The sequence below is a fragment of the Notothenia rossii genome, assembly GCF_949606895.1.
Source record: "Notothenia rossii genome assembly, chromosome: 5".
Lineage (NCBI taxonomy): Eukaryota > Metazoa > Chordata > Actinopteri > Perciformes > Nototheniidae > Notothenia > Notothenia rossii.
In genome coordinates this window covers 29,291,330-29,299,105 of record NC_136903.1, presented here as the reverse complement: position 1 = coordinate 29,299,105, position 7,776 = coordinate 29,291,330, and positions in this window count along the sequence as shown.

Below are 7,776 nucleotides of genomic sequence, written 5' to 3'. Positions count from 1 at the left end.
ATAATTATAATATACACACATCTTATTGTGAGGTTGTTTTTGTTTTTCTGCTGTAAAATTGGGCATTTTAACATGGGGGTCTATGGAAATTGCTCCTTTCTGCAGCCATCGCCTATCGGCCAATATATGAACTGCAGTGTGTGGCACTTCCGTATTGACGTCCCGCCTCTTCCCCAGAGTTTGCCGCTTGGTTGAGACAATGTAGGTGGAGGATGCTTCAGGAAAAGACCAAACACTGGATGTCTTTCAGTCGCCAACATGTGTTTTCGAGACACTGATACTAACGGGGAAATCCTGCAGGACTCAAATGCCTCGCCTCTGTTCCCTTAAACCAGGGGTGGCGTGACAATTTGGTACGGGGTCAGGTTTTGACCCGAGGTCAAAAGCTGAAAAAGCACACACTTGTCCTTAATTGTTATCTTTTTTCTTTTCTTTTTTGCCACCACAGAAATGGCAATAGCAAATGAGCTATTAGCCCTTAGGCTCATCTGCTCCCAGAGGCTTTCATTGACATGTATGTGTTGTCATTTGTTGTGTGAGAATAAGTTATTATGTTGTTCTTTATGTTCTCACTTGTGGTGTGTGAGTGAGTGAGATAGTGAGTGAGTGATGAGTGAGTGAGTGATGAGCAGTGTTGGGACTAACGCGTTACTGTAACGCCGTTACTTTTGACAGTAACTAGTACTCTAACGCGTTCTTTTTTTGATTCAGTAACTCAGTTACCGTTACTACATGGTGCGTTACTCCGTTATCTTTTTTATATAGTCTCGGCTCCCAGACGTTGGTGAGCGGCGCCAACAGCGAGGCGAACAGAGATGAGAACTGTACTTAAGTACAGTACTTGAGTAAATGTACTTAGATACTTCCTGTGTCACATGCAGAGACGCGCTGTGGGCGTGTTTGTGTGTTTACTAACAAGACTATCATGGTGGCAGCGGAGCTCAAGTCGAGTTTCTCCGCCTGGAGATATTCTCACTATTTCACTTTTGTCGAGCACAAAGAAAAGAACGTTTTAGTTAAATGTAAGTTGTGTCTTGGCGGGTCAAAGATCCTATCTACTGCCCAAAACAGCAATTCAAATATGTTGAAACATCTGCAGAAACAACATGCTGGGACGAAGCTAGTAGCCTAGTTAAGACCACAGACCCAGACTCATCCGACGCCACTCCACCTCCACCTAAGCAACAGCGGCTGGATTTTAACCGAGGGACTGCTAGCCAGGGAAAAGTTGATAAAGCCATTGCACGGTATGTTGTAGAACACATGCAGGCTATTTCTACTATTTCTATTGCTATTTCTTGATCAACAGATTTTATTATTCTCCAATGCAATAACAGTACTGAAATGAAGGCTATAAGGGCATTAATGGGAGCCCTTTTTTTAAGTAACTAATGCGTTACTGTTCACAGTAACGTATTACTTTTAGGTGTAAGTAATTAGTAAAGTAACTGAGTTACTTTTGAAATGAAGTAACTAGTAATGGTAACTAGTTACTGGTTTTCAGTAACTACCACAACACTAGTGATGAGTGAGAGAGAGAGAGACTGCCCTTTGTACATGTAGCTGTGGCTGACAATAAATAATGTTATTGTGAATACATTTGCCTCAGAGTCCTGCATGAACTGCGCATAGACTGTATTTTAACATTGGTCATATGGTGATACTTGGAGAGCCAACTATTTTCTCAGGTGGTACTTGGTGTAAAAAGGTTGAGAACTACTGATCTAGAGAATTCAAACAGCTCTTATCATGGCTGCCACGGGTCATTTCACTCCGTTAGGAAGGTTCCTAAACTAAACTGAGAATTCGACCGCAACCAGATACTTGCATGGCGGATGTAACATGGATGTATAATAAGAACTGGATACAGCGTGGGAGGCGGGGCCTCATTCAACTATGAGAGTTGCTCAACGGCGCATGATGACAAAATGGCCCAACTTTTGAGAGAGCGAAACGCCACAGATTACCCGGCATGCCTGAGAAATACCCGTATGTGCGGTCATAGAGCATCCGCAACTTTAACCACGCCGCCCAAAAGGCTCGTTCACATCAAGCACGTGAATTTGCGTACACGTAACAGCACCGCACGTTCATGACAGCATGGTACTGGATTTATATTAACGAGGCGGCAGTTAGCAGCTAGCGGCTAGCTAGTAAATTATGCTAAGTTACACATCAATCGTCATGTACTTTTATATTACGCTGACACCAGGATCTAGTGATATCCAAGCAACAGAGCTTCATTTAGCATGATACTTGTGTGGGTTGTACATGAAACCACTTGGTAACCAATACTTTTTTTATGCATACTTTAAGTAACAACAAAGCTCTGTATGTGTTTTATTTTCCTTATGACTGTTGTAAGTTAACTTATTTATTCTATACTTCCTTCTATATCTGTATGAGCTCTGTATGTGTTTCTTTTCATTATGACTGTTGTAAGTAAACGTATTTATTCTATATCTTCTTCTATATTTGTATTTGAATGTATGTCACACTCCTCTGTTTATTTATTGTTAAGCAACGCAACACATGGTTTTCAACAGTGGAAAGATTTATGTGAATGTCAACAGCAACATCCCAAGCTTCTTTCTAGCCAATATTCATTATGTTGTCTTCCACTGTAACTGAAAGTTCAATTTGGTGTATTTTGTTTGCAAGTCTGTATTCAACATACTACTTGGAGTACGCTTAACGCGGCACAAGTCTGTACTGAACATGGACACGCAAAATTCTAAACATGTATTTTTTCATATCTGATACCAAATCTTGCTGAAATATTGCCACACTGGAGATGTATATTAGTTTTTTAGAGTTTAGTTATTGTATATTTCAATTGTGTTATTTGTGTTAAATGCATTCCTAGTATTCAATGTATTCAACATATTCAATGTGTTAAATGTATTCAAAGTATTCAATGTGTTCAATGTATTCAAAGTATTCAATGTGTTAAAAGTATTCAATGTGTTAAATGTATTCAATGTATTCAAAGTATTCAATGTATTCAATGTGTTAAATGTATTCAATGTATTCAATGTGTTAAATGTATTCAATGTATTCAAAGTATTAAAAGTATTCAATGTGTGAAATGTATTCATTGTATTCAATGTATTAAAATAACTACCCAAACATTTTATATGTAAGTTATTTATATGTATGTAAGTTTTGTCTCGTGTGTATGTACTGTGATCGTTGTTGTGTCCTCACTCGTGGCCTGCACCTTGACGTGGTGAGTGGGCTTTAAACTAAGACAGGCCATTTATGTTTGAAATATCATGCTAACAAACCTGCAATTACATAATTGAATGATAGTGGTTATACATGTTCATGTCTTGCTGACATTATTACAATTTTTAAAATGGTTCTCCTCTCTCCTGCAGTCAGCTGTGATTCAAGGTGTTCATGCTGCCGCCCGCCTCCTCCCCATCGACCTGCTTTCATCATATCCAGTGCCAGGAGAGCTAATCCAAAGACCTCATCACACCTCCTCTTCATCCCATCTCCTCATCAAATCCAGATCTTCAGCATTATCACCAGTGTCTAGACCCCGGGGGGTTCCCTATATGCTCACGGCTGCTTTTCCCCTCTTAGATATACGATTTCAGGATCGGGGTCTAATCACCAAAGACTTAACATTTATCATCTGACATGTGTCAATAAATGTTCTTTAAACAAAATGAAGTCTCTCCTGATTGAACTGTCTGGACCCCATCCTCAACTTTTTTCAAACCATAACATGCCTTCAGAGGGCTTTCCTGTTGATAATGTTTGGTGGATTTTTTAATAGAATAATTGTAATCAATATTATATTACCTTTTAATCTATATTAATTGTATTAACATTTTTTGTCACTATTTTGTTCAACTAGTTCTAATATGCCAGCCATCAGAGGTATACATTTCTTAACATCTATTTTAGGTTTCATTTCTTAATTTGTGAATTTCTATATAAAATGCTAATTTCTACCTGAAATGCTTATGTATTTTTAATTACATTTTCGTAAAGCTTTCACTTTTTCAGCGGAATAAATATTATAACTGGTTTTGTTCAGCATTGCCAGCTTCACTGTTGAGCGTGATGTTGTGCCCAGCATTCTCCTGTCCTGTGATCTGAAATAAAAATGTGGATAAGAATAAAACAACACTAAAATAAACACTACAATACAAATTGTAAAACTTTTGAAAAAACACAAGGTTGTTCATTTGTGTGTATACATATACAACACAGGCAATATACATATATATATACAATTATAATTAATACAACTGTTAATTTGATTAGAGCTTTGACACATATCTTTATTGATATATGTATAAATATGACGACTTAATATATAGTCGGCCTAATAGCAAACAGCTATACGTTCAACTCTTTTAATGGTATATTGCAAGTGCAATAAGAAGCTACAGGAACGTTAATCTACGTCGGTAATATTAACTTTATTTAATACAACATTTACGGTACAAGATTTACATCATACAGCCCATGTAGTATAATATTTTACAAATGATGAATTACAGCAAACATGTGCAATATATCCATTATTACTGCTCCGTGGGCTGGCAGTAAGACGATATGGTCCGTTGTTATTGTGCATCCATGGGTAAAGACAAACTCATGTAGTACTGAACATGTCACATGAACGTGCCGGGCGGCGCGGTCCCGTGGGTTAGATGCGCGTTCATAATGCCGAGGGAAATAACTCTCAGAATAACGTTATTAGCACATTTTTACAACTTGAGGAACGAATGTTTTTAATAAGGGCTATACAAACGTTCATACTGGGTAGTTTATTTAGTTTAAAAAAAATTATCCAACGAGTTACAGAGACCACTCTTTCCCAATGTAAGTCAATGGGAAAAAGTGTTTCCGGGACCAGCAACCAAACGGAAGTGTAGTACCGCCGTTTGGCCACAAGGAATATTCTCATCAGACTCAGGCGCACTTCCTGGGGGCTTGGGATGTAACAATTGTGTTATCAATATCAATTATTACTTCCTGTTTATTTCCAGCCATAGTATGGTGGCCTTGAAGGGAACAAAAGCCACGACCACCATATTAGCTATTTCCAGTCTAATTGGTCCAGTCCAGCAGACAGCTATAACGTTGGTCGACTTATCTGTAGGCTGTTACCAAATGAACCAATTGTTATTATACATTATATTTGTATAGCATATTTGCATTGCTTTAATTTTCCCAGAAGTTGTACTCATTTGATAATCAAGCAGCAAAGAAGAACATTTTAGCAACTACCTCATAACAGCATTTTAAATATATTTGTGAAACAGTATGTTTTTATTCTGAATTCATGTTTTTAATATTTCAATTCAACAGCTATTTTCTTCTATCATTCATCAACTGCCTTCTATATCAAAGCTAAATTTGAAAGTGTTAAATACCTACTGGAAGACAATTACAATCTTCTCACCTGCTTTCACATCTTCTTAGATAATTGTGATTTTTTTTACACCATTGATTATCCAGATGTTACGGAGCCCCCTAGGGGACATGGAGAAGAAAAAAATTATTATTTGAAAAAAATAAAATATGTTTTGCGAGATCTCGATACGCGCCGTCATCCGAGCTAAACATCAATAATTGGTCACAATCTGCAGCTTGAGGAAGGAGAGGAATGCTTAGGAACCGTCTACAAACTGCAACAGGGTTTTGCGAGATCTCGCAAAGGGGTTTTGCGATATCTCGCAAAACCTTTTTTTTTTTTTTCAAAACTTTTTTCTTCTTCTTCTCCATGTCCCCTAGGGGGCTCCGTAAGATTTCGTTTGTAGCGCTAAGACAATTAAGTTGATCATCGTGTGAAAAACACGGCTTAAATTCAAGGTTTTCCACACCTCTTATACATGCAAAACTCTTAGGAAAAGTGTGTCCATTTTGGTTGCAATCCATTAACTCAAACTTTTATTTTTATTACTATGGCCAATGTGTGTGTATGTTTTAATTCTGACAAAGGGGAAATTGGCTTTATTCAGAATGTTGTATTAGTCTTTGTCTGTGTGTGCTAGTGGTGATGCATTAGCCTCCATGTGTCTGTCTGTGCATTTACAAGTGTGTGTGTGTGTGTGTGTGTGTGTGTGTGTGTGTGTGTGTGTGTGTGTGTGTGTGTGTGTGTGTGTGTGTGTGTGTGTGTGTGTGTGTGTGTGTGTGTGTGTGTGTGTGTGTGTGTGTGTGTGTGTGTGTGTGTGTGTGTGTGTGTGTGTGTGTGTGTGTGTGTGTGTGTGTGTGTGTGTGTGTGTTAATGAAGTCTCTCTTGGGGATATAATTGCAGCATTCAGGTCATTTTTCTAAAAAGGCTCCAATTAACTGAATCAGAGCGCTGCCCTCTCCTCTCCTCCTCTCCTTGTCTCTCCTCTCATCACTTTCCTCCTCTTTATCGCATCCCGTCTTTTCTCCTTTCATCGCTGTTCAGATTCCCTCACATCTCTCCATCATACCTTCCATGGCGCTCCTCCTTGTTTCTGTGCCGCTTCCGTCAAGGATCACTTTTAATGACGGGGTTTGAACGCGGCGGGACAAAGGCTCTGAAGAGAGAACAGCCATATGGGATTTGTGTGTGAGTTTGTGTGAAGACATGATTTGCGATTGAGAAAACCTTTCATAATGTTCAAAGATATTGGATTACATAACACACACAGAAGCTTGGGTGTGGTTGGTCTTTGTAATTGCATATTTATTTTTATTTTGCCTTAGTGTAGACCCCCACCCTACCTTTTGCTGTCTTACACCTTTGAAAAAAAAGTGGATGCTGGTGATACAAAATAATTTGAAATAAGATGTATTTTTATATGAAATAATATGTACTACATATAAAAGTTATCTGGATGAAAAATATAGCACAATCAAATATGATGATTGAATACTGTTTAGCTTTAAATAAAAATAACACAGATATCATGTATAAAAGAAAATATATCCTTGACTATGATTTTAATAATGTAAAGTGTAAAATAAGAGCATTTTGAAAAATATTTTTTAATATAATTTAAAGATTAAAATGGTTAAATAAGATGTCACATACAGGCTCATTACAATATACATGCTGTCCATAGTATCTCCACTCACGGCTTGAGAATTACCTTTGCAATTTACTCAGAGCCAATCAGAGCAGTCTGGGCTTTTTCGGGGGAGGGCTTAAAGACACAGGCGGCCAAACGGAGAGTTTTAGACAATACAAAAAAAATAAGGGTATATTCAAACTGACAGTGTAACAAAATATACAAAACATTGTAATTTGTGTGTATATTATTAGTAAATCATTGGATAATAAAACCTAGAGATGAGTTGAAATGTTCCCCCTTTAAATATACAGTGAAATAACTACTACTTCCTGCATGAATCACATTAAAAGCCTTTCCTTTAATGGTGAGCTCACCACCAAGTGGAGCCTGAAGTGGAGCCTGAAGAGTCAGGTAAATTTACCACTAATGTTGAGTGTTTTAATTGTATTTTTCCCTTGATGCCACAAGGAACACATGAGCCATGATTCCTGCTTTAGTCTCTCTCTCGGCTCACACTCTCTTTCTCCAGAGAAAAGCTGACTGTTGGCTGATCCTCCTCCCTGTCCACTTCTCTTCAGCAGTAGTATTGGCATTCACCTTCGTCACACACACTGTCCAACTCTAAAAGTGCGCAGTAACAGTCACCTTTTCTCTCACCCTCTCTTTGCCTCTCCCAACTTGCCATCCCCATTGCCTCCCCCCACACTCTTTCCCTCTCCCACCCTTTTTCTCTCTCTTCGTCTAAAGGTGAATGTTAGCGGTC